Source organism: Macaca thibetana, chromosome X (genome assembly GCF_024542745.1).
Source record: "Macaca thibetana thibetana isolate TM-01 chromosome X, ASM2454274v1, whole genome shotgun sequence".
NCBI classification, from domain to species: Eukaryota; Metazoa; Chordata; class Mammalia; order Primates; family Cercopithecidae; genus Macaca; species Macaca thibetana.
Window position 1 is genome coordinate 23,721,727 of NC_065598.1, and position 26,230 is coordinate 23,747,956.

General features: G+C 46.2%; 2 protein-coding genes across 2 annotated transcripts in view; both read right to left on the bottom strand.

The window, feature by feature from the left end:
- Positions 1 to 473, bottom strand: part of KLHL15 (kelch like family member 15) — a 47,403-nt gene extending 46,930 nt beyond the window's left edge. The window contains exon 1 of the mRNA XM_050777363.1: positions 18 to 473. The gene's annotated coding sequence lies outside the window, so the exon portion shown is untranslated. The remainder of the gene's footprint in view (positions 1 to 17) is intronic.
- ACOT9 (acyl-CoA thioesterase 9) overlaps positions 1 to 26,230 on the bottom strand; it is a 397,499-nt gene that overhangs the window by 335,873 nt on the left and 35,396 nt on the right. The gene's annotated exons all lie outside the window — the stretch shown is intronic.

A 26,230-nucleotide genomic window follows, 5' to 3' on the forward strand; every position in this document is an offset into this window, starting at 1 on the left:
CAGGGGCGGCTACGTACCTCGGGGGGTCCTGTCCAGCCTCTAGTGGACGGCAGTCTGCATCAGGAAGAACCGGGCCGGCGGGCCGATGGGTGGGCGGTCGGGCGCCGGGACGGCACTCGGCAGGCTTCTCGGACGTCTACGAGCGGCCGCTGCCGGCACGAGCCGGGTCGCTCCGGCGGGGCACGAGCGTGCTCGCCTGCAGCACCCTCTGGATAAGTCCTGGGAAAGAAGACAGCGCTGAGTCGCGAAACCAGACAGTCGGGCTCCGCACGAGGCGGCGCGGCGTCGGGGCCCGGACCGACCTTGCCAACGCCGGGGGCCTCGCAGCACCCGGCGGGGCTCGGCGGGAGGGCCGACTGGGGCCGCGGGCGGGGGAAAGGGCTGGGGGGCAGCAGGCAGAGACAGAAGCACCAGAGAAGGTAGCGTCGAGGACGGCGTCTCCGAGCTTCTGCCCCGAACCGCGCCGAGCCTCGGGATCACCCACGCCGGGGGTGGAGGAAGGCGGGAAAGGGGCGGGGAAGGGGCGGGGCGTGCGGGGCCACGAGCCGGGGGCCGCTCCGGGCCGCGCGCCCCCTGCGGGCCGCGGGAGCCGCCCGGGGCCCGCCCAGGGAGGCGGGGCTGGCCGGCACGGGGCCCCGTGCGCCGTCGTCTTGACGCGGAAGCCCGCCACGCTGGGAGAGAGGGCGGAGGGTGGGAAGCCGTTGGGGGCGGGGAGCTGGCCCGGGAGGCCCCCCCTCGGCCCCTGCTGGCGCCCCGAGGGGGCCAGCCTGTGGCCTGGCGGGTGTTTACCTTCCCCCTGGTCGAGCGCCAATGCCGCCATCTTTCAGCCTAAAGCGCGTCACTTCCGGCGCCACGGGAGCGGGAGCGGGTGTGGGAACGGGGGTGGGGGGCTGGCGGGGAAGGCTGTCCCGCGCCCGCGGCGCCCCGCGTCCCGGCTGCCGGCCCGCCACGCCAGCGGTTTCCCACCGAGGAAAACAGGCGACCGGGCGTCGCGGCCCCAGACTGGGCCCGACGCAGCTTCCCCCGCGGCGCCGCCGTCGGGGCTGAGGACACTCAGCTGTCCTCGTCCCCTTGGTCCCTCTCCGCCTGCACGAGCGATGGGCCCCGAGCCACTGAGGTGCGCCCACCCTCGACAAGTTGAGGGCTAGGAAGCCAGGAAAGTGTCTTTTTGCATCTTGGCCACGGTGGGGGTGGGGGAATCGGGGACAACGTGGAGGGAGCTTTTCCATAGCTACCTGTTATAAAAGTGACTAGATCTGCGCCAAATGACATCATTTTTGTAAGGCAACTTGCAGTGGATTATTGCGTCACTGTCCACTTGGCTTGCTGCACAACAATTACACGTTTCAGAAATCGATTTCCCAGGGGTGGGAAAATTCATAAAAAATTGCATGTCTGCACCACCCGGAGATAATGCCGGATTTAAAAAAGCTGTTCTGTCTCCACTTGCGTCAAAATAAGAACGAACATTCAGAGGGCAGTGATTTTTGTTGTTCATTTTTAACACATCAGCTGTAGAATTCTAGCTAGTACTTTTTAAATATTACCTTTTCTTGACTTAAGAATATAAAACTAGACTATAGGACTGGTTTGTAAATTTATTATGGCATCTCTTTGTGGGAAAAGTGTAGATGACGGAAATACACAGTTGGAAGCCCGTGATTCTACAATTAACCTTAAATTAGGGCATCCATTGCCCATAGCAGATCCTAAAGTGAGGTATTTCGGCTTCCCCCACCCCCACCCCCACCCCCCGCCGCCATTTTCTCTCTAGACCAATATCCCGATGAACTTTCCGTGAGAGGTGTCGCTAAAAGCGATCATTATCTCTTTCTAGCAAACTCGAACATTCTATCTTTCTCGAGGACAAAATAGCACACGGTGTACTGTTTTGCTGAAGTAGACTACTTCGTGGGAGAGATAACAGAATCACCTCAATCTTTTGGAAAAAAGCTTCCTTATTCAGATTTAAACTTACAAGCTTAAAAAAAACTAAGACACAGAAATTCCCAAGTTGTTCACACTTTCTTTCCATCTTTTCCAATAGCTCCTTTAAGATATTTCTGTTCATTATTTTAAAATCCCTGCTTGCTGTATTTGCATCTGTGACTATATGACAAATTACCCCAGAATTTATCACATTACAACAAAATTTTTAAAATTAAACCATAAACTTTAAAAATGCATACATTCCACTTCTGAATATTTAAATTTTCATACAGTATTCCCGAACATCTAAACGCTGGATTTGGATTTTTGTACATTAACTAACAGACATTTTAAGCTATACATTACTATCTGGCACTGACCTGTCTAAAGAGAGGCTTCTGTTCTTCATTCAAGCAAGAGCTGAAACGTTTCTGCGCTCTGTGTACCAGGTATAAATGTAGTGAGTGATGTCATAGCCATTGTGTGATCACCGTGCCCCCCACCCCTCCTTATTTTGACATTGCAAGGTCTCATATGGGGAATTTCAAATGTGCTTTTTTGGATACTTATTGTAGTTTCTAAAACTGCTGTGTCTTTCAGTCAATCTATACGTTTACTATATAACACCCCCCCAAAGTTATCTTCAATCAATGATGCCTCTTTCACTCTTATTTCTTATTTTCATGTTGTTATTATTATTTTTTGAGACGGTCTGACTCTCGGCCAGGCTGGAGGGCAGAAGCATGATCACAGCTCACTGCAGCCTTGACCTCCCGGGCCCAAGTGATCCATCCGCCTCAGCCTCCCGAATAGCTAGGACCACAGGCGCGTCCCACCATGCTTGGCGAACCTTCCTTGTTTTTTGTTTGTTTGTTTTTGTTTTTGTTTGTTTCTGAGATGGAGTCTAACTCTGTTGCCCAGGCTGGGGTGCAGTGGCACATCTCGGCTCACTGCAACCTCCACCTCCCGGGTTCAAGCAATTCTCCTGCCTCAGCCTCCCCAGTAGCTGGGATTACAGGCGTCCGCCACCACGCCCAGCTAATTTTTGTATTTTTGGTAGAGACGGGGTTTCACTGTGTTGGCCAGGCTGGTCTCAAACCCCTGACCTCACGATCCGCCCGCCTTGGCCTCCCAAAGTGCGGGGATTACAAGCGTGAGCCACTGCACTCCAGCTCGGGCAACAGAGCAAAAACTCCGTCTCAAAAAAAAAAGAAAAGAAAAGATATTTTAACTTTCCCCACCAATTTCTGGACTGTAATGGGAGTCGTTAAATACCTTGAGAGTATCCTTTCACACTGGTAGAGTCCCACTGAGGCAGATGGAAGCAGTCTTTTCTTAGCCCTGTAGCCTAAGTATTTGAGAATACACATTCCTCAATGGCTATCTAGCAGCCCAGCGAGGTCGGAAGTATGCTAGAGGCTTGGGCCTGGGAGTGCTGGTGGAGTTGGAATAAGGTTCCTCCCCAGGGGTTCTGAGGATTTAGGATACTGCATACCCTCCTCCTCCCTCCTGTTTTTGTTTTTTAAGAAATTCAGGCCGGGCGTGGTGGCTCACGCCTGTAATTCCAGCACTTTGGGAGGCCGAGGCGGGCGGGGGGTGGGGGGAGGGAGGGTGCAGCAGGGGGTCATTAGAGGTCAGGAATTGGAGACCAGCCTGACGAACATAGTGAAACCCCATCTGTATTAAAAATACAAAAATTAGCTGGCGTGGTGGCGCGGACCTGCGGTCCCAGCTACTCAGGAGGCTGAGGTAGGAGTATGGTTTGAGCCCAGGAGGCAGAGGTTACGGTGAGTGGAGATTGCACCACTGCACTCCAGCCTGGGCAACGGAGCTAGAAGCTGTCTCAAAATAAATAAATAAATAAAGTTGAGGCTTTTCAGAAATTCCCAGTCTGCGGTAGTTGTCTTGGTAATCACTTTTCTTTTTACTTTTTATTATTATTTATTTATTTATTTATTTATTTATTTATTTTGACACGGAGTCTCCCTCTATCACCCAGGCTGGAGTGCAGTGGCATGATCGGCTCACTGCAACCTCTGCCTCCCAGGTTCAAGTGATTCTCCTGCCTCAGCCTCCCAAGTAGCTGGGACTACAGGTACACACCACCACACCCGGCTAAATTTTGTCACTTTAGTGGAGATGGGTTTTCCCATGTTGGCCAGGCTGGTCTCAAACTCCTGACCTCAAGTAATCCATCCACCTCGGCCTCCTAAACTGCTGGGATTACAGGTGTGAGCCACCGCACCCAGTCACCCCATGATCTTTCCACTGTACTGTGTTATTATATTAATTAACATAGTAAATGATCTTCACATCGTTGTATGTTTATTCCTACTTAATTCCATAAACTGTTGGTTTGCAATCTACTATACTATTTAGTTATTCATTCCATAAGTATTTGTGAGTGCCTAGTACATGCCAAGTCTTGTTCTACCCACTGGGGATCCATCAGTGAATAAAACATATGAAAATTAGCCCTTGTATGGATTACACGTGTCAGCCAATAAACAAAATAAATAAGCAAATTATGTGGCCTGTTAGAATGTGGTAAATGTGACTGGGTGCGGTGGCTCACATCTGTAATCCCAGCACTTTGAGAGGCTGAGGTGGGTGGATTACTTGAGTTCAAGACCAGCCTGGCCAACATGGGAAACCCCATCTCTACTAAAAATACAAAGAAATTAGCCAGGCGTGGTGGCGCATGCCTGTAATCCCAGCTACTTAGGAGGCTGAAGCAGGAGAAGTGCTTGAATCCGGAAGACTGGGCGAAAGAGGGAGACTTTGCCTCAAAAAAAACAAATATATATATATATATATATTATTTTCATAGAAGTTTTAATGACTTATGAAGTTGTTTCTAATATAATCTTATGTGAAAATGCAGGACAAAAAAAACTATAATTGCACTGATCGCAATAACACTGACCCCTCAGAGGCAGTTTTCTGTTGACTCCTTATTTTCCTGAGTATGGGTCACACTTTGCTGTTTCTTTGTACATCCTGTTTCTTTTAGATAATATGTTGTAGCAACTCTGGACTCTTCATTAACCCACTCCCAATCCAGGTGTGGTGGGGTTTGCTATTTTTAGATTTGTTGTTTGTGTGGTGGTCAGCCTGGACTAATTCTGTGGCATCTATTCCCCCAATCAGAATGTGATAAATGCTATGGAAAATAACAGAGCTTGGGAAGGGTGTTCCAATTTTAACTGGGATGATCAAAGTAGGAGGTATCATTTGAGCCTTGACTTGAATGAAATTAGGGACCAGAGTGTATAAAGCCTGGTAGGCAATTGTAAGGTCTTTGGCCTGTGAGAAATTGGGAACCACTGGAAGGTTTTGTGAAGAGGACTAATATGATTTGACACTCAGGCTGCTATGTAAATAACAGAATTTAGGTGGACTAGGGCAGAAGCAGGGAAATGGGTTAGGAAACTATTACGATAATGGAATGGAATGGGATGGAGGCAACAGTGGAGATGGTAAGAAGTGCTTAAGACTTTGCAAATATTCTGGAGGAAGAGCCAACAGGATTTCCTGGAGGTAGGGATAAGGGAAAGAGAGGAGTCATGGATAACATCAAGGTTTTCCGTCCTGAGCAACTGGAAGGATGAAATTGTCATTTCCTGACATCGCAAAGACCTCAGGAGGATCAGTTTTGAAGGGAGTGGGGAGGAAGGAAAAGCTGCAAGGACTGGGCCCAGAGGCATGCCTGGGCTAGGGAGCCATCCTGGAGAACAGAGAGAACTGGTTCTAGGAGATCAGACAAGAGTTTGGAATGCTACAAGCTACAGAGAGTTACTGGAAGTTGCTAAACATCCACTATCAATAAAAGATGCAATGAATATTGCCATTTTAACGGAATATATTTACCTTGAAACATGGTGTAGACAATGCCCCCTTGTAAATGAAAACCTTAAAAAGAAAGTAATCATCTTTGTGCTCCTTATGAACCAATGAAAAATAACATTATGCTTCAGCTTCAGTTATGAGATTATCAAGGGGCTGAGTGTACAGCGAGGACTGGGCTTTGGGGCACAGCAATGTGAGGGAGTCATCTGGGACAAGATAGGGGACTGTCAAGGAGACAGAGAAGGAGTAGCCAGTGAGATAAAAGTAAGACAAAGACTGTGCTATGCTAAGCCAGATAGAAAAATACTGTAATTGCTAAACATCCACTGTCACTATCAATGAAAGATGAAATGAATGTCACCATTTTAACTAAATCTATTTACTTTGAAATGCAACGTAGACAATGCCTCTTAGTAAATAAAAATGTTAAAAGGAGTAACATACCCCCTTTCCCAAAATTAATCATTAAAAAAGTTTTTTTTTTTTAAAAGAGATGAGGTATCCCTCTGTAGCCCAGGTTGGAGTGCAATGGTGTGATCATAGTGATCATAGCTCACTGCAGCCTCGAACTGCTGAGCTCGAGGGATCCTCCTGCCTCAGTCTCCTGAGTAGCTCAAAATACAGGCTTGAGCCACTGTGCCCAGCAAAATTAATCACTTTTAAGTTATGAACCAATGAAAAATAGCACTATGGTTTAGAAGCCTCAAGATACGAGCCATATATTCTTTTTGTTTGTTTGTTTGTTTGTTTTTATGAGATGGAGTGTCACTCTTGTTGCTCAGGCTGGAGTGCAATGGTGCAGTCTTGGCTCACTGCAACCTCCGCCTCCTGGGTTCAAGTGATTCTCTTGCCTCGGCCTCCCAAGTAGCTGGGATTACAGGCACCCGCCACCATGCCCGGCTTATTTTTTGTATTTTTAGTAGAGACAGGGTTTCACCACGTTGGCCAAGCTGGTCTTGAACTCCTGACCTCAGGTGATTTGCCTGCCTCAGCTTTCCAAAGTGTTGGGATTACAGGCGTGAGCCACCATGCCCAGCCCAAGCTAAATGTTCTTAAGTACTGCATTTCAGTAGATGTGTACCCAAACACGCACACATTCTAAGTGTGAGTGCCAGAGTTGAGGTGAGTAGCAGGAATAAAGAGCTGCTACATGGTGTTGTATGACGAAAGAAGTGGAAAAATAAGAAAGGAAGGAAGGGAGGGAGGGAGGGAGGGAAAGAAAAGAAAGAAAGAAAAGGAAGGAAGGAAGGAAAGAAATAGAAAGAGAGAAAGAAAAAAGAAAGAAAGGAAAGAAAGAAGGAAGGAGGGAGGGAGGGAAGGGAGGAAGGAAGGGAGGGAGGGAGGGAGGGAGGAAGGAAGGAAGGAAGGAAGGAAGGAAGGAAGGAAGGAAGGAAGGACGGACAGACTCACTCCAGTAATTACTGTTGCCGGCAGCACAACCTCAGGGTTTGGGGACTGTGGTTAAGGATACAGACAAGATTGAATGTAGACTCTTAGGTTATTTATTGATTCTAAAACTAAGTTCTTTTAAAAATGCAGTGATGGCCGGGCACGGTGGCTCACGCCTGTAATCCCAGCATTTTGGAAGGCCGAAGCAGGCGGATCACAAGGTCAGCAGTTCGAGACCAGCCTGGCCAACATGGTGAAACCTCGTCTTTACTAAAAATACAAAAATTAGCCAGGCGTTGTGGCGAGCGCCTATAATCCCTGCTACTCAAGAGGCTGGGGCAGGAGAATCGTTTGAACCGGGAGGCAGAGGTTGCAGTGAGCCGAGATCATGCCGTTGTACTCCAGCCTGGGCGACAGAGTGAGACTCCATCTAAAAAACAAAACAAAACAAAACAAAAACGCAGTGGCTCATGCTTGTAATCCCAGCACTTTGGGAGGCAGAGGAGGACGGATCACTTGAGTTCAGGAGTTCAAGACTAGCCTGGCAAACATGGTGAAATCCCGTTTCTACTAAAATTACAAAAAAATTGGCTGGGCGTGGTGGCAGGCACCTGTAATCCCAGCTACTCGGGAGGCTGAGGCAGGAGAATTGCTTGAACCCAGGAAGCGGAGGTTGCAGTGAATCGAGATCACACCATTGCACTCCAGCCTGGACGACAGAGGGAGATTCCGTCTCAAAAAAAATTAAATTAAAATTTAAAAAACTAAAAAACAGTGAGGCTGGGTGCAGGGGCTCACGCTTGTAATCCTAGTACTTTGGGAGGCTGAGGGGGGCGAATGGCTTGAGCCCAGGAGTTTGAGACCAGCCTGGCAACATAGGGAGACTCCATCTCTACAAGAAATACAAAAAATTAGCCCAGCGTGATGCTGTGAAGTTGTGGTTCCAGCTACTCAGGAGGCTGAAGTGGGAGGATTGCTTGAGCCCGGGAGGTCAAGGCTGCAGTGAGCCGTTATTGCACCACTGTACTCCAGCCTGGGTGACAGAATGAGACTCTGTCTCAAAAAACAAAACAAAACAAAAAAACAAATAAAAACCTAGTGACTGCAAAACTATCTCTAAGACAGAATTTCTTTCTAGATACAGGGCAGAGAGGGACTTTAGGTAAGTCAATTCTGGCCTCCTCAGCTTTGTGTGTGGGTAGTGGAAGAGAAAGTAGGGGTATGATTTCACACATAGAGGTCTGGGCACAGGCCTGGACAAAAGGAGGGGTGAATTTCATGCTGTCTCAGGGACTTGGGAGAAGAGGCAGCACTGTCTTGGTGAGGGAGGTGAGAATGTTAAGCATAGGTGAGGCAGGATAGCCCTCTGTGATTGGAGGTTTTTTTGTTGTTGTTGTTTTTGAAACAGAGTCTTACTCTGTCGCCCAGGCTGGAGTGCAGTGGTGCGATCTCGGCTCACTGCAAGCTCCGCCTCCCGGGTTCACGCCATTCTCCTGCCTCAGCCTCCCGAGTAGCTGGGACTACAGGCGCCCGCCACTACGCCCCGATTTTTTTTTTTTTTTTTTTTTTTTTTTTTTGTATTTTCAGTAGAGACAGAGTTTCACCGCGTTAGCCAGGATGCTCTCGATCTCCTGACCTCGTGATCCGCCCGCCTCGGGCCTCCCAAAGTGCTCGGATTACAGATGTGAGCCACCGCGCCTGGCCAGAGGTGTCAATATTGTCAAGTGATGGTTCTTCCCAATTGATCTACAGATTCAAAACAATTCCCCTTAAAAATCCAGCAGGATGGCCGGGTATGGTGGCTCACGCCTGTAATCCCAACACTTTGGGAGGCCGAGACGGGCGAATCACGAGGTCAGGAGATCGAGACCATCGGGCTAACACGGTGAAACCCAGACTCTACTAAACATACAAAACATTAGCTGGGTGTGGTGGCGGGTGCCTGTAGTCCCAGCTACTCGGGAGACTGAGGCAGGAGAATGGCGTGAACCCGGGAGGCGGAGCTTGCAGTGAGCTGAGATGGCGCCACTGCACTCCAGCCTGGGCGACAGAGCGAGGCTCTGTCTCAAAAAAAAAAAAAAAAAAAAAAAAAAAAATTCCAGCAGGAGAGCAGGGTAAAACTTAATTCGGTGTGATGGCACATGCCTGTAGTCCCAGTTACTCAAAAGGCTAAGGCGGGAGGATCCCTTAAACCCCAGTTCAAGGCCAGCCTGGGGGGAACATAGCGTTACCCTGTCTTAAAAGTTAAATGGCTACACGGTTTCAATTTTGCAAGATGAAAAGGTTCTAGAGATCAATTGCACAACAATGCACATGTAACTAACACTACTGGCCGGGTGCCATGGCTCACGCTTGTATCCCAGAACTTTGGGAGGCCGAGGCAGGCGGATCACAGGGTCAGGAGTTTGACACCAGCCTGGCCAACACAGTGAAACCGTCGGGAGTTTGACACCAGCCTGGCCAACACAGTGAAACCGTCTCTACTAAAAATACAAAAATTAGTTGGGCATGGTGCCAGATGCCTGTAATTCCAGCTACTTGGGAGGCTGAGGCAGGAGAATCGCTTGAACCTGGGAAGCGGAAGTTGCAGTGAGCCGAGATCATGCCACTGCACTCCAGCCTGGACGACAGAGCTAGACTCCATCAAAAAAAAAAAAAAAAAAAAAAAAACCCAAAAACTAACACTACTGTACAATTAAAAATGGTTACGATGGTAAATTTTTACCACAATAAAAGAAAATCCAGCAGGCTTTTTTCTTCTTCTTCTTCTTTTTTTTTTTTTTTTGGAATAACAAATGTTTATTCAGAAATGGATAAGTAATACATAATCACCCTTCATCCCTTAATGCCTCTTCCTCTCCTTTTGCAGAGGAGACACAGATGGGTAATGTAGGGGCATGGGAAGTGGAGGAGGACACAGGACTGGCCCACCACCTTCTCTTCCCTGTCTCCCAAGATGACAGCTTATAGAGTGAAGGAGGAAAACCGGTCCCCTCAATGTACCAGATGGTCACCTACAGCACCAGCTCCAGATGGCCACGTGGCTGCAGCTGGGCTCAATGAAACTCTGTGACAACCAGAACATACCTGCTTTGGGACTAGAGGGAAGGTAAAGCCATGCAAGCAGGATATTTACCATCCCTACTCTAAGCAGAGTCCAAGCAGTGAGCCCCTTGTTCCCAGTACCTGAAAAATCAGGTCCTACTGCCTTCTGGATGCTCTGTTGGGCCAGGAAGGGTAGTGTGGGAGGAATGTCTTCCAGCTCCTTATGAGAAGTCTGCACCCACTTGAAGAGGTTAAGAGAATAAAAAGCAACATTATTTAAAGAACTGGAAGTGGAGCACCACCAGGTCCCTTCCTTGAACTTTCCCGGCCTGAGCAGCCTCAGAGCCTGCAGACTGAAGCTGGGTTCAAACCCCGGGTCCTTCCTGCCTGACAGACTGACCTCTGGAAACATGAGTCTCTGGGTTTTTCTTCACTGGGCTAGCCTCAAGCAAGTCTTGGGAACTCTAAGTGTCTCCAGCATGCGCCTTTCCCAGCACTTGCTACTGATTTTGCAGAGCTCCCAGAACCCTGCTCCCCAACTGGCTCCAGCTCTGCCAGCCTGGATTCCCTTCACTCCCAGCAAACCAGCAGGGGACCACTCAGTGACACCAGGGGCAACACTGGCCTGGTCATTCAGGGACTGCTCCTGGGCTCTATAGTTTTGTCCCAACTGCCTCCAGCAGGCTTTTTTATAGAAATTCACAAGCTGATCCTAAAATAGATATGGAAATGCAAAGGCCCCAAAAATAACCAAATAATTTTGAAAAAGAACATAGTTAAAGGACTTATACTTCCCAATTTCAAAATGTGATATAAAATTACAAAAATCAAAACAGTGTGATACTGGTATAAGGATAGACTTATAGATCAATGGAACAGAATTGACAGTCCAGAAATAAACTCTTTTTTTAATGATCCATTTATTTTTGACAAAGGTGCCAAAGCAATTCAATAGAGAAAGTGTAGTCTTTTCAACAAATAGTGCTGGGACAACTGGATATCCACAGGCAAAAAGAGAGATGGACTTAAACCCTCACCTTGGCCGTGTGCAGTGGCTCACACCTGTAATCCAGGCACTTTGGGAGGCCAAAGTGGGCGGATCACCTGAGGTCGGGAGTTCCAGATCAGCCTGACCAACATAGGGAAACCCCGTCTCTACTAAAGAAAAATACAAAAATTAGCTGGGCGTGATGATGCACGTCTGTAATCCCAGCTACTCGGGAGGCTGAGGCAGGAGAATCACTTGAAACCGGGAGGTGGAGGTTGCAGTGAGCTGAGGTCGTGCCACTGCACTGCAGCCTGGGCAACAGAGCCAGACTCCGTCTCAAAAGAAAAGAAAAGAAAAAAAAAAAAAAAAACCTCACCTCAAACCATACACAAAAATTAAGTCAAAATGGATCACATACCTAAATATAAGAGCTAAAACTACAAACCTTTAAGAAGAAAACATAAAAATAAATCTTTGTGACCTTGGGTTAGGCAAAGTGTTCCTTTTTTTTTTTGAGATGGAGTCTCACATTGTCGTCCAGGCTAGAGTGCAGTGGCGAAATCTCAGCTCACTGCAACCTCCTCCCCCGGGTTCAAGAGATTCTCCTGCCTCAGCCTCCCAAGTAGCTCAGATTACAGGTGCCTGCCACCATGCCTGGCTAATTTTCTGTATTTTTAATAGAGACTGGGTTTCACTATGATGGCCAGGCTGGTCTCGAACTCCTGACCTCGTGATCCGCCCTCCTCGGCCTCCTGAAGTGCTGGGATTACAGGTGTGAACCACCGCGCCTGGCCCAAAGTGTTCTTATATATGATACCAAAAGCATGATCCATAAAAAAGAATATAAATATATAAATTGACTTCATGAAAGTTAAAAACTTTTACTCTTCAAAGACACCAGTAAGAAAATGAAAAGACAAACTACAGAGAAACATTTACAAATCAAATATCTGATAAAGGACTTGTATCCAGAATATTAAAAAAAAAAACAACAAATCTCTTGCAACCCAATATTAAGGAGGTAAATAACCCAATTTAAAAATGGGCTTGGTGCGGTGACTCATGCCTATAATTTCAACACTTTGGGAGGCTGAAGCGGGAGGATTGCTTGAGCTCCGGAGTTCAGGACCAGCCCGGGCAATATAGTGAGACCCTGATTCTATTTCAAAAAATTTTTTAAATTTTTCAAAAAAAAAAGGGCACCCAGCTGGGTGCAGTAGCTCACACCTGTAATCCCAGCACTTTGGGAGGCTGAGGCAGGTGGATCACTTGAGCCCAGGAGTTTGAGACCAGCCTGGGCAACATACTGAGACCTTGTCTCTACAAAAAAACTTAAAAATTAGCCAGGCATTGCGGCACACACCTGTGATCCCAATTACTTGAGAGGCTGAGGTAGGAGGATCACTTGAGCCTAGGTGGTTGAGGCTGCAGTGAGCCGTGATTATGCCACTGCACTCCAGCCTGGGTGACAGAGCCAGACTCTGTCTCCAGAAAACGAAAAAGAAAAGGGCACTAGCCTGGGCAATATGGCAAGATCCCATCTCTACAAAAAAATCAAAAAAGTACCTGGGCATAGTGGCATGCCTCTGTACTCCCAGCTACTTGTGAGGCTGAAGCGGGAGGATCATTTGAGCCCAGGAGTTCAAGCTGCAGTGAGCTATGATTGCACCACTGCACTCCAGCCTGGATGACAGAACTCCCAGCTACTTGTGAGGCTGAAGTAGGAGGATCATTTGAGCCCAAGAGTTCAAGGCTGCCGTGAACTATGATTGCTGCATTCCAGCCTGGATGACAGAGCAAGGTCCTTTCTCTAAAAAAAAAAACAAATAAAAATAAAAGTAGGCGAAATGTTTGAATAGCCATTTTACCAAAGAAGAGATATGAATGGCTTAATGAGTACATGAAAAGATGCTGAACACGCATTAGTCATTAAAGAAATGCAAATTGAAACCACATTGAACTGGTAGGGTGGCTCATGCCTGTAATCTCAGCACTGTGGGAGGCCAAGGCAGGAGGATTGCTTGAGGCCAGGATTTTGAGATCAGCGGAGGCAACACCGCAAGACCCCATCTTTCCTTTAAAAAAGAAAAACAGCTGGGCACGGTGGTGGCTCACGCCTGTAATCCCAACACTTTGGGAGGCCGAGGTGGGTGGATCATGAGGTCAGGAGATCGAGACCATCCTGGCTAACACAGTGAAACCCCGTCTCTACTAAAAAATACAAAAAATTTGCCAGGTGTGGTGGTGGGTGCCTGTAATCCAAGCTACTTGGGAGGCTGAGGCAGGAGAATGGCGTGAACCCAGGAGGCGGAGCTTGCAGTGAGCGGAGATCGTGCCACTGCACTCCAGCCTGGGCGACAGAGTGAAGACTCCGTCTCAAAAAATAATAATAATAATAAAGAAAAAAAAAGCCACTAGAATGACTATAGTAAATGAAGAGACAATTACAAATGTTGGTGAGGGGCCAGGCGCAGTGACTCATGCCTGTAATCCCAACACTTTGGGAGGCCAAAGCAGGCGGATCACCTGAAGTCAGGAGTTCAAGACCAACCCGGCCAACATAGTGAAACAACGTCTGTACTAAAAATATATATTAAAAAACAAAACAAAACAGCAGGGCATGGTGGTGCACACCTGTAATCTCAGCTACTCGGGAGGCAGGAGAATCACTTGAACCTGGGAGGCCGAGGTTGCAGTATGCCGAGATTGCACCACTGCACTGCAGCCTGGGCAACAGAGCAAGGCTGTGTCTCAAAAACAAAACAAAACAAAAAACAAGTGTGAATGAGGATGTGGAGAAACTGAGTCTTCTTCATATACTGCTGGTGGGAATGTAAAACGATACAGCCATTTTGGAAAACAATTGAAATGTTTCTCAAACTTTTTTTTTTTTTTTTTTTTTTTTGAGATGGAGTCTCACTCTGTCTCCTAGGCAGGAGTATAATGGCACGATCTTGGCTCACTGCAACCTCCGCTTCCAGGGTTCAAGCAATTCTTCTGCCTCAGCCTCCAGAGTAGCTGGGACTACAGACGGCCACCGCCACACCTGGCTAATTTTTGCATTTTTAGTAGAGACAGGGTTTCACCATGTTGGCCAGGCTGGTTTTGAACTCCTGATCTCCGGTGATCCACCTGCCTGTTGGGATTACATGGGTGAACCATTGCTCCCAGCCTGTTTCTCAAACTATTAAACCTAGATTTAACACAGGACTCAGCAATTGTACAACTAGATATTTACCAAGAAAAATGACAATATGTTGTCATAAAAACTTGCACACAAATGTTCATTTGCAGAATTATTCACAGTAGCCAAAAACTGAAAACAATCCAAATATCTATTCAACTGGTGAATGCATCAATAAAATGTGATATGAAATTTTATTCAACATCATGTTCATACATGCTACAACATGGATGAACCTCAAAATCATTAAGCTAAATGAAAGAAGTCAGACACAAAAGACCACATATTATATGATTCCATTTAAACGAAATGTCTAGAAAAGGCAAATCTTTAGAGGAAGAAAGTCCATTAGTAATTGCCTAGGACTGGAGGTGGGAACAGGAATTGAATGAACATAGATGCAAAGGATTTCTTTGGGGTGATGGTAATGTTCCAAATCTGGATTTTTGTGATGGTTGCACAACTCTGTAAACTCACTAAAAATCATGGAATTGTGTATTTAAAATTGGTGAATTTTATTTTATTTATTTTCTGAGACTCAGTCTCACTCTGTTGCCCAGGCTAGAGTGCAGTGGGGCGATCTCAGCTCACTACAACCTCCATCTCCCAGGTTCAAGCGATTCTCCTGCCTCAGCCTCCCAAGTAGCTGGGATTACACTCGCGTGACACTTTGCCTGGATAATTTTTGTATTTTTAGTAGAGATGGGGTTTCACCATGTTGGTCCAGGCTGGTCTCCAACTCCTGACCTTAAGTGATCTGCTCACCTCGGCATCCCAGAGTGCTGGGATTACAGGCGTGAGTCACTCCACCTGGTCTGAAATTGGTGAATTTTATAGTACGTAAATTTAATCTAAATAAAGCTGTTTTTTAAAAAAAAAAAAAAAAACGAAAAAGAGTATACTCATACTTGACTATGAATCCCACCTCTGCTACTTACTAGCTGTAGAATCTTGGGCATGTTATTCAAACTTTCTAGGACTGTTTTCTCACCTGTAAAATGGGAATAACAATATCTACCTCATTGGATTTTGTGAGAAATAAAGTTAATACTTATTCGGGTGGTGCCAATAATTAACCATTTTTTAAATTACTAAACATTTTATTTCCTATGACTTTTCTACTTCCAATAAATGTTTCTGACGATGAAGCATATTATTATTCTGCCTATTGACAACGGATTTTATTATAATAATAATAATTATTATTATTATCTTTGTAGAGACGGAGTCTCGCTCGCTCCCCGAGGCTGGAGTGCAGTGGCGCAATCTCGGCTAACTGCAACCTCTGCCTCCCAGGTTCAAGCAATTCTCCTGCCCTAGCCTCCCGAGTAGCTGGGACTACAAGCGCACACCGCCACGCCCGGCTAATTTCTTTTGTATTTTAGTAGAGTCGGGGTTTCACCGCGTTGCCCAGGCTCGTCTGGAACTCCTGAGCTCAGACAGTCCGCCTGCCTCGGCCTCCCAAAGTGCTAGGATTACAGGCGTGAGCCACTGCACCCGGCTGGATTTTATTATTTATTATTCATTTTTATTTTTGAGACAGGGTCTCCTCTGTTGCCCAGGCTGGAGTGCAGTGGCTCGACCACGGCTTACTGCAGCCTCAACCACCTGGCTCAAGCAATCCTTCCACCTCAGTCTTCCTAGTAGCTGGAACTACAGGAGTGAAACACTGCGCCCAGCTAATCTTTGTATTTTTTGTAGAGATGGGGGTCTCCCTATATTGCGCAGGCTGGTCTGGAACTCCTGGACTCAAGCGATCCTCCGGTTTTGGCTTCCCAAATTGCTAGGATTACAGGCATGAGCCACCACGCCTGGCCCAGATTTTTTTTTTTTTTTTCTCTGAGACAGGGTCTCACTCTGTCACCCAGCCTGGAGTGCACTGGCGTGGTCTCGCCGGATTTTTTTTTTTTTTTTTTTATATATATAGATAAAATTCACAAGTCGTAAGATTCACCCGGTTAAACTGTACAATTTGCTGGTTTTTAGCATATTTACAAAGATGTACAATCATTGCCACTATATAAATCCCCAGCATTTTAATCACCTCAATGGGTTTTTGTAATTGGCTGGTATATTTAGAATGGGGCTGGGCACGGTAGCTCATGCCTGTAATCCCAGCACTTTGGGAGGACGAGGCGGGCAGATCACGAGGTCAGGAGATTGAGACCATCCTGGCTAATACAGTGAAACCCCATCTCCACTAAAAATACAAAAATTTAGCCAGGCGTGGTGGCACACGCCTGTAGTCCTAGCTACCCGGGAGGCTGGGGCAGGAGAATCGCTTGAACCCTGGAGGTGGAGGTTGCAGTGAGCCGAGATGGCACCATTGCACTCCAGCCTGGGTAACAAAGCAAGACTCTGTTTCAAGAAAAAATATATATATATAGAATGTAAGATTAAGGCCTGGCACAGTGGCTCACGCCTATACTCCCAGCACTTTGTGAGGCTGAAGCAGGCGGATCACATAAGGTCAGGAATTTGAGACCAGCGTGGCCAACAATGTGAAACCTTGTCTTTACTAAAAATAAAAATAAAAAAAAATTAGCTGGGCCTGGTGGCACACACCTGTAATCCCAGCTACTTGGGAGGCTGAGGCACGAGAATTGCTTGAACCCAGGAGACAGAGGTTGCAGTGAGCTGAGATTGTGCCACTGCACTCCAGCCTGGGCAACAGAGCACGACTCTGTCTCAAAAAAAAAAAAAAAAAAAAGAATGTAAGATTCAACGGAATACCTCCAGTTTGCACCATCACTTAACTAATGCATGCATTTACTGAAACATGACTTCCTATTTTAGGTAAATTGTTGTACCTAAAATTTACGTGATATAAAACACATATTCATTTAAATTTTACTTAAGTATTCAATGAACACACAGATAACCTAAATTCTTTTTCTTTTTCTTTTTTGAGACGGAGTCTCGCTCTGTCACCCAGGCTGGAGTGCGGTGGTGCAATCTCAGCTCACTGCAACCTCTGCCTCCCAGGTTCAAGTGATTCTCCTGCTTCAGCCTCTCGAGTAGCTGGGATTACAGGCACGTGCCACTACGCCCAGGTAATTTTTGTATTTTTTAGTAGAGACAGGATTTTGCCATGTTGGCCAGCCTGGTCTCAAACTCCTGACCTCGAGTGATTGGCCAGCCTCGGCCTCCCAAAGTGCTGGGATTACAGCATGAGCCACTATACCCGGCCCAGAAAACCTAAATTCTTATTTATTCACTTCTCCTTATTTTTTTTTCCGGTGTGAAATAGCTGTTTATAAAAAACAAACAACCCCATTAAAAAGTGGGCAAAGAACATGAACAGACACTTCTCAAAAGAAGACATACATGTGGCCAACAAACATATAGAAAAAAGCTGAACATCACTGATCATTTGAGAAATGCAAATCGGCCGGGCGCGGTGGCTCAAGCCTGTAATCCCAGCACTTTGGGAGGCCGAGACGGGCGGATCACAAGGTCAGGAGATCGAGACCATCCTGGCTAACACGGTGAAACCCCGTCTCTACTAAGAAATACAAAAAACTAGCCGGGCGAGGTGGCAGGCGCCTGTAGTCCCAGCTACTCGGGAGGCTGAGGCCGGAGAATGGCGTGAACCCGGGAGGCGGAGCTTGCAGTGAGCTGAGATCCGGCCACTGCACTCCAGCCTGGGCTACAGAGCGAGACTCCGTCTCAAAAAAAAAAAAAAAAAAAAAAAAAAAAAAAGAGAAATGCAAATCAAAACCCCAGTGAGATACCACCTCACACCAGTCGGAATGGTGATTATTAAAAAGTCAAAAAACAGCTGGGAATGGTGGCTTATGCCTATAAGCACAGCACTTTGGGAGGCCAAGGCGGGCGGATCATGAGGTCAAGAGATGGAGACCATCCTGGCCAACGTGGTGAAACCCCGTCTCTACCAAAAATACAAAAATTAGCTGGGCGTGGTGGCCTATGCCTGTAGTCCCACCTACTTGGGAGGCTGAGGCAGGAGAATCACTTGAACCCAGGAGGTGGAGGTTGCAGTGAGCCAAGATGGCGCCACTGCACTCCAGCCTGGTGACAGAGCAAGACTCAGTCACAAAAAAAAAAAAAAAGAAAGAAAGAAAGAAAAAGAAAAAGAAAAAGTAAAAAAAACCACACATGCTGGCAAAGTTGTGGAGAAAAAGGAATGTTCTTACACTATTTGTGGGGGTGTAAATTAGTTCAACCTTTGTGGAAGACAAAGTGGCAATTCCTCAAAGCCCTAGAGCAGAAATACCATTAGACCAAGTAATCTCATTACTGGGTATATACCCTCCAAAATATAAATCATTCTATTATAAAGATCCATGCACGCATATGTTCACTGCAGCACTATTCACAATAGCAAAGACATGGAATCAACCCAAATGCCCATCAACGTAGACTGGATAAAGAAAATGTGGCACATATACACCATGAAATACCATGCAGCCATAAAAACGAACAAGATCATATGCTTTGCAGGGACATGGATGGAGCTGAAAGCCATTATTCTCAGCAAACTAATGCAGGAACAGAAAACCAAATACCGCATGTTCTCATTTATAAGTGGGAGCTGAATGGTGAGAACACGTGGACACATGCGGGGGAACAACACACACTGAGGCCCGTCCGAGGGTTGGGGGTGGGAGGAGGGAGAGCATCAGGAAGAACAGCTAATGGATGCTGGGCTTAATAGCTAGATGATGGGATGATCTGTGCAGCAAACCACCATGGCACACAGTTTACCTATGTAACAAACCTCCACATCCTGCACATGCACCCCTGAACTTAAAAGTCGGGAAAAAAAAGAGAGGTAGCAGAGAAATTACCACCTTAATAAATTCCTTTCTTCACTTCTCATGTTGCGCCTCACTTTCCCTAATTTTCCTCGTTTTTTTCGTTTATAATATTTATTTCCTAAATAATCTACCTTGATGAGTATTTATAAGTGAGTGAGCTTGGCTTCTCAGTATTCGTCATTGTGGCTTTCATACTATCCTTTCACTTCTCCTTACTATACTTTTGCATAATAGTTGTCTAATAAGTGTTTATGGAAATAAATTTATTGCAAACAAAAGAAATAGCACTTTATGATAAAATCTACAGAAATGCATGGCGATAAACAACAAAAAAAATCACTCAACTGTTTTTGTTTTTTTTTTTCTGAGACGGAGTCTCGCTCTGTCGCCCAGGCTGGAGTGCAGTGGCTCGATCTTGGCTCACTGCAACCTCCGCCTCCCGGGTTCAAGCAATTCTCTGCCTCAGCCTCCGGAGTGGCTGGGATTACAGACGCCCGCCACCACGCCTGGCTAATTTGTGTATTTTTAGTAGAGACTGGGTTTCACCATCTTGGCCAGGCTGGTCTTTAACTCCTGACCATATGATCTACCTGCCTCGGCCTCTCAAAGTGCTGCGATTACAGGCGTGAGTCACCGAGCCCGGCCTCAACTGCTTTTTAACACGACGAAAAGTGGTTTAAGAGTGTCTCAAAAATCTTTAAATTTGAAAATACCGATTGATCAGTAATCGGGGTTTTCTTGGATCTGCTTCTTTTTTTCTTTTTTTAAAATTATACTTTAAGTTCTAGGGTACATGTGCACAATGTGCAGGTTTGTTACATATGTATACTTGTGCCATGTTGGTGTGTTGCACCCATCAACTCGTCAGCACCCATCAACTCGTCATTACATCAAGTATGACTCCCAATGCCATCCCTCCCCCCTCCCCCCTCCCCATAATAGGCCCCGGTGTGTGATGTTCCCCTTTCGCTGATCTCATTGTTCAATTCCTACCTATGAGTGAGAACATGCGGTGTTTGGTTTTCTGTTCTTGCGATAGTTTGCTGAGAATGATGGTTTCCAGCTGCATCCATGTCCCTGCAAAGGACATGAACTCATACGTTTTTATGGCTGCATAGTATTCCATGGTGTATATGTGCCACATTTTCTTAATCCAGTCTGTCACTGATGGACATTTGGGTTGATTCCAAGTCTTTGCTATTGTGAATAGTGCTGCAATAAACATACGTGTGCATGTATCTTTATAGCAGCATGATTTAGAATCCTTTGGGTATATACCGGATGTGCTTCCTTAAAAAAAAAAATACAGGGAACTTCGGACGCTTTATTTATTTATTTTTTGAGATGGAGTTTTGCTCTTGTTGCCCAGGCTGGAGTGCAATGGCGGGATCTCGGCTCACAGCAACCTCCGCCTCCCGAGTTCAAGTGATTCTCCTGCCTCAGCCTCCCGAGTAGCTGGGATTGCAGGCATGTGCCACCACGCCCGGCTGATTTTGTATTTTTAGTAGAGACGGGGTTTCACCATGTTGGTCAGGCTGGTCTCTTAACTCCCAACCTTAGCTGATCCGCCCGCCTGGGCCTCCCAAAGTGTTGGGATTACAGGTGTGAGTCACCGCGTCCGGCCTAAAATTGGTGAATTTTATAGTATGTAAATTTAATCTCAATAAAGCTGTTTTTATTTTAATTATATATATACATATATAGAGTCTCGCCCTGTCGCCCAGGCTGGAGTGCAGTGGCATGATCTTGACTCACTGCGACCTCCGCCTTCCGGGTTCAAGCCATTCTCTGCCTCAGCCCCCCAAGTAGCTGGGATTACAGGCGCCCACCACCAGGCCTGGCTAATTTGTGTGTTTTTAGTAGAGACCAGGTTTCACCATCTTGGCTATGCTGGTCTTTAACTCCTGACCTCGTGATCTACCCGCCTCGGCCTCTCAAAGTGCTGCGATTACAGGCGTGAGTCACCGAGCCCGGCCTCAACTGCTTTTTAACATGACGAAAAGTGGTTTAAGAATGTCTCAAAAATTTAAAAATACCGATTGATCAGTAATCGTTTTTTGTTGTTGTTGTTGTTTTGGTTTGGTTTCTGTTTTTATTTTGAGACGGAGTCTCGCTCTCGCCCAGGCAGGAGTGCAGTGGTGCTATTTCTGCTCATTCGAAGCTCCGCCTCTCGGGTTCACGCCATTCTCCTGCCTCAGCCTCCTGAGTAGTTGGGACTTACAGGCGCCCGCCACCACGCCGGCTAATTTTTTGTATTTTTTAGTAGAGACGGGGTTTCACCGTGTTAGCCAGGATGGTCTCGATCTTCTGACCTCGTGATCCGCCCGCCTCAGCCTTCCAAAGTGCTGGGATTACAGGTGTGAGCCACCGCGCCCGCCCATCGGAGTTTTCTTGGATTTGCTTCTTTAAAAAAAAAATACAGCGAACTTTGGATGCTTTTTTTTTTTTTTTTTTTTTTTTTTTTTTTTTTTTTTTTGAGACGGAGTTTCGCTCTTGTTGCCCAGGCTGGAGTGCAAGGCGGGATCTCGGCTCATGGCAACCTCCGCCTCCCGGGTTCAAGTGATTCTCCTGCCTCAGCCTCCCGAGTAGGTGGGATTACAGGCATGTGCCACCATGCCCAGTTAATTTTGTATTTTTAGTAGAGAGGGGTTTCTCCATGTTGGTCAGGCTGGTCTGGAACTCCCAACCTCAGGTGATCCGCCGCCCTGGGCCTCCCAAAGTGTTGGGATTACAGGCCTGAGCCACCACACCCGGTCTTTTTAATCTTTATTTTATTTTATTTTTGTTATTTTGAGACGGAGTCTCGCTCTGTCACCCAGGCTGGAGTGCAATGGTTCGATCTCGGCTCACTGCAACCTCTGCCTCCTGGGTTCAAGCAATTCTCCTGCCTCAACCTCCTGAGTAGTTGGGACTACAGGCGCGCCTCACACCCGGCTAATTTCTTTAGTGTTTTAGTAGAGACAGGGTTTCAACATGTTGGTCAGGCTGGTCTCAAACTCTTGACCTCAGGTGATCCACCCTCCTCAGCCTCCCAAAGTGCTGGGATTACATGTGTGAGCCACCGCACCCAGCCTAAAATTGGTGAATTTTATAATATGTAAATTTAATCTCAAAAAGCTTTTCTTTTCTTTTTTTTTTTTTTTTTTAAGAGTATACTCATACTTGACTATGAATCCCAGGTCTGCTGCTTACTAGCTGTAGAATCTTGGGCGTGTTATTCAATCTTTCTTTTATTTATTTATTTTTCCTTTGAGACAGAGTCTCCCTTTGTCACCCAGGCTGGAGTGCAGTGGTGGGATCCTGGCTCACTGCAACCTCTGCCTGCCTCCTGGGTTCAAGCGATTCTCCATCTCAGCCTCCTCAGTAGCTGGGATTACGGGCGCCCACCACCACGCCTGGCTAATATATATATATATTTTTGATATTTTTTAGTAGAAACAGGGTTTCACCATCTTGGCCAGGCTGGTATCGAACTCCTGATCTCAGGTGATCTGCCTGCCTCGGCCTTCCAAAGTGCTGGGAGTACAGGCGTGAGCCACCGTGCCTAGCCGTTATTCAATCTTTCTAGGACTGTTTTCTCACCTGTAAAATGGGAATAACAGTGTCTATCCCATTGGATTTTGTGAGAATTAATGTTAATACTTGTTTGGCTGGTGCCAGTAATTGTTAACTATATTATTTTTATTAATAAACATTTTATTTCCTGTGACGTTTCTACTTCCAATAAATGTTTCTGACGATGAAGCATATTATTATTCTGTCTATTAACAATGGATTTTATTATTTATTATTCATTTTTATTTTTGAGACAGCGTCTCCTCTGTTGCCCAGGCTGGAGTGCAGTGGCTCGATCGCAGCTCACTGCAGCCTCAACAACCTGGGCTCAAGCGATCCCTCCACCTCAGTCTCCCTAGTAGCTGGGACTACAGGCGTGATTCACTGCGCTTAGCTAATCTTTGTATTTTTTGTAGAGATGGGGGTCTCCCTATGTTGCGCAGACTGGTCTGGAACTCCTGGGCTCAAGAGATCCTCTGGCTTTGGCTTCCCAAATTGTTAGGATTACAGGCATGAGCCACCACGCCTGGCCTGAATTTTTTTTTTTTTCTCTGAGACAGGGTCTCTGTCAACCAGGCTGGAGCGCAGTGGCACGATCTCGCTGGAGTTTTTTGTTTTTGTTTTTGTTTTTGTTTTTTGTGTTTTTTTTGAGACGGAGTCTCACACTGTATCCTAGGATAGAGTGCCATGGTGCAATCTGGGCTCACTGCATCCTCTGCCTTCCACGTTCGTGAGATTCTCCTGCCTCAGCCTCCCAAGAAGCTGGGATTACAGGCGCACACTACCACTCCCGGCAAATTTTTTTTTTGTATTTTTAGTAGCAACGGGTGTCACTATGTTGGCCAGGCTGGTCGCAAACTCCTAACCTCGTGATCTGCCCGCCTTGGCTTCCCAAAGTGCTGGGATTACAGGCGTGAGCCACCAAGCCTGTCCGGATTTTTTTTATTTAGATAAAAGTTCACATGTCCTAAGATTCACCCCATTAAACCGTACAATTCATTGTTTTTTAGCATATTTACAAAGATGCGCAATCATCACCACTATATAATACCCCAACATTTTAATCACCTCAGTGGGTTTTCGTAATTGGCTGGTATAAATATTTAGAATGTAAGATTAAGGTGGGGCGCGGTGGCTCAGGTCTGCAATCCTAGCACTTTGGAAGGCGGAGGAAGATCATTTGAGGTCAGGAGTTTGAGACCAACCTAGCCAACAACGTGAAACCTTGTCTCTAGTAAAAATACAAAAAAATTAGCTGCACGTGGTGGCATACACCTGTAATCCCAGTTACTCAGCAGGCTGAGGCACGAGAATTGCTTGAACCCAGGAGGCAGAGGTTGCAGTGAGCTGAGATTGTGCCACTGCACTCCAGCCTGGGCGACAGAGCACGACTCTGTCTCAAAAAAAAGAAGAAAAAAAAAAAAGAATGTAAGATTAAAGTGAATACCTCCAGTTTTCACCATCATTTAACTAATGCATGCATTTATTGAAACATAACTTCCTATTTTAGGTAAATTGTTGTACTAAAAATTTATGTGATATAAAACACGTATTCATATAAATTTTACTTAAGTATTCAATGAACACACAGATAACCTAAATTCTATCTTTTTTGTTTTTTGTTTTTTTGAGATGGAGTCTGGCTCTGTTGCCCAGGCTAGAGTGCAATGTCTCAATCTCAGCCCACTGCAACCTCCCCCTCCCGGGTTCAAGCGATTCTCCTGCATCAGCCTCCCGAGTAGCTGGGATTACAGGTACGTGCCACCACGCCCAGGTAATTTTTCTGTTTTTTAGGAAAGGGTTTTCGCCAGGTCAGGATTTTGGTCAGGCTGGTCTCGAACTCCTGACCTCAACTGATCAGCACACCTCGGCCTCCCAAAGTGCTGGGATTACAGACGTGAACCACCGCACCTGGCCCAGAAAACCTAAATTCTTATTTATTCACCTGTCCTTACATTTTTTTCTGGTTTGAAATAGCTGTTTATAAAAAGCAACTCCATTAAAAATTGGGGAAAGGGGCCGGGCGCGGTGGCTCAAGCCTGTAATCCCAGCACTTTGGGAGGCCGAGACGGGTGGATCACGAGGTCAGGAGATCGAGACCATCCTGGCTAACCCGGTGAAACCTCGTCTCTACTTAAAAAAATACAAAAAACTAGCCGGGCGAGGTGGCGGGCGCCTGTAGTCCCAGCTACTCGGGAGGCTGAGGCAGGAGAATGGCGTGAACCCGGGAGGCGGAGCTTGCAGTGAGCTGAGATCCGGCCATTGCACTCCAGCCTGGGCGACAGAGCGAGACTCCGTCTCAAAAAAAACAAAAAAACAAACAAAAAAAAAAAAATTGGGGAAAGGACACAAACAGACACTTCTCAAAAGAAGGCATACATGCGGCCAAGAAACACGGAAAAAAAGCTCAATATCACTGATAATTCGAGAAATGCAAATCAAAACCACATGAGATACCACCTCGGACTAGTCAGAATGGTGATCATTAAAAAGTCAAAAAACAAAAGATACTGGTGAGGTTGTGGAGAAAACGGAACGCTCTTACACTATTTGTGGGGGTGTAAATTAGTTCAACCATTGTGGAAGACAGAGTGGCAATTCCTCAAAGCCCTAGAGGAAGAAATACCATTTGACCAAGCAATCTCATTACTAGGTATATAGCCTCCAAAATATAAATCATTCTATTATAAAGATCCATGCACACATATGTTCACTGCAGCACTATTCACAATAGCAAAGACATGGAATCAACCCAAATGCCCATCAATGATAGACTGGATAAACAAAATGTGGTACATATACACCATGAAATACCATGCAGCCATAAAAACGAACAAGATCATATGCTTTGCAGGGACATGGATGGAGCCGAAAGCCATTATTTTCAGCAAACTAACGCAGGAACAGAAAACCAAATACCGCATATTCTCATTCATAAGTGGGAGGTGAATAGTGAGAACACATGGACGCATGCGGGGGAACACCACACACTGAGGCCTGTCCGAGGGTTGGGGGTGGGAGAAGGGAGAGCATCAGGAAGAACAGCTAATGGATGCTGGGCTTAATAGCTGGGTGATGGGATGACCTGTGCAGCAAACCACCATGGCACACAGTTTACCTATGTAACAAACCTCCACATCCTGCGCATGCACCCCTGAACTTAAAAGTCGGGAAAAAAAAAAAAAAGAGAGGTAGCAGAGAAATTATCACCTTAATGAATTTTTCTTCACTTCTCATATTGCCCCTCATTTTCCCCAATTTCCCTTTTATTTCATTTATTTTATATATATATATATATATATATATTTTTTTTTTTGAGACGGAATCTCGCTCTGTCACCCACGCTGGAGTGCAGGGGCGCCATCTCAGCACACTCACTGCAAGCTCCGTCTCCTGGGTTCACGCCATTCTCCTGCCTCAGCCTCCCGAGTAGCTGCGACTACGGGCACCCACCACCACGCCTGGCGAATTTTTGTGTGTTTTTTTTTTTTTTTGTATTTTTAGTAGAGA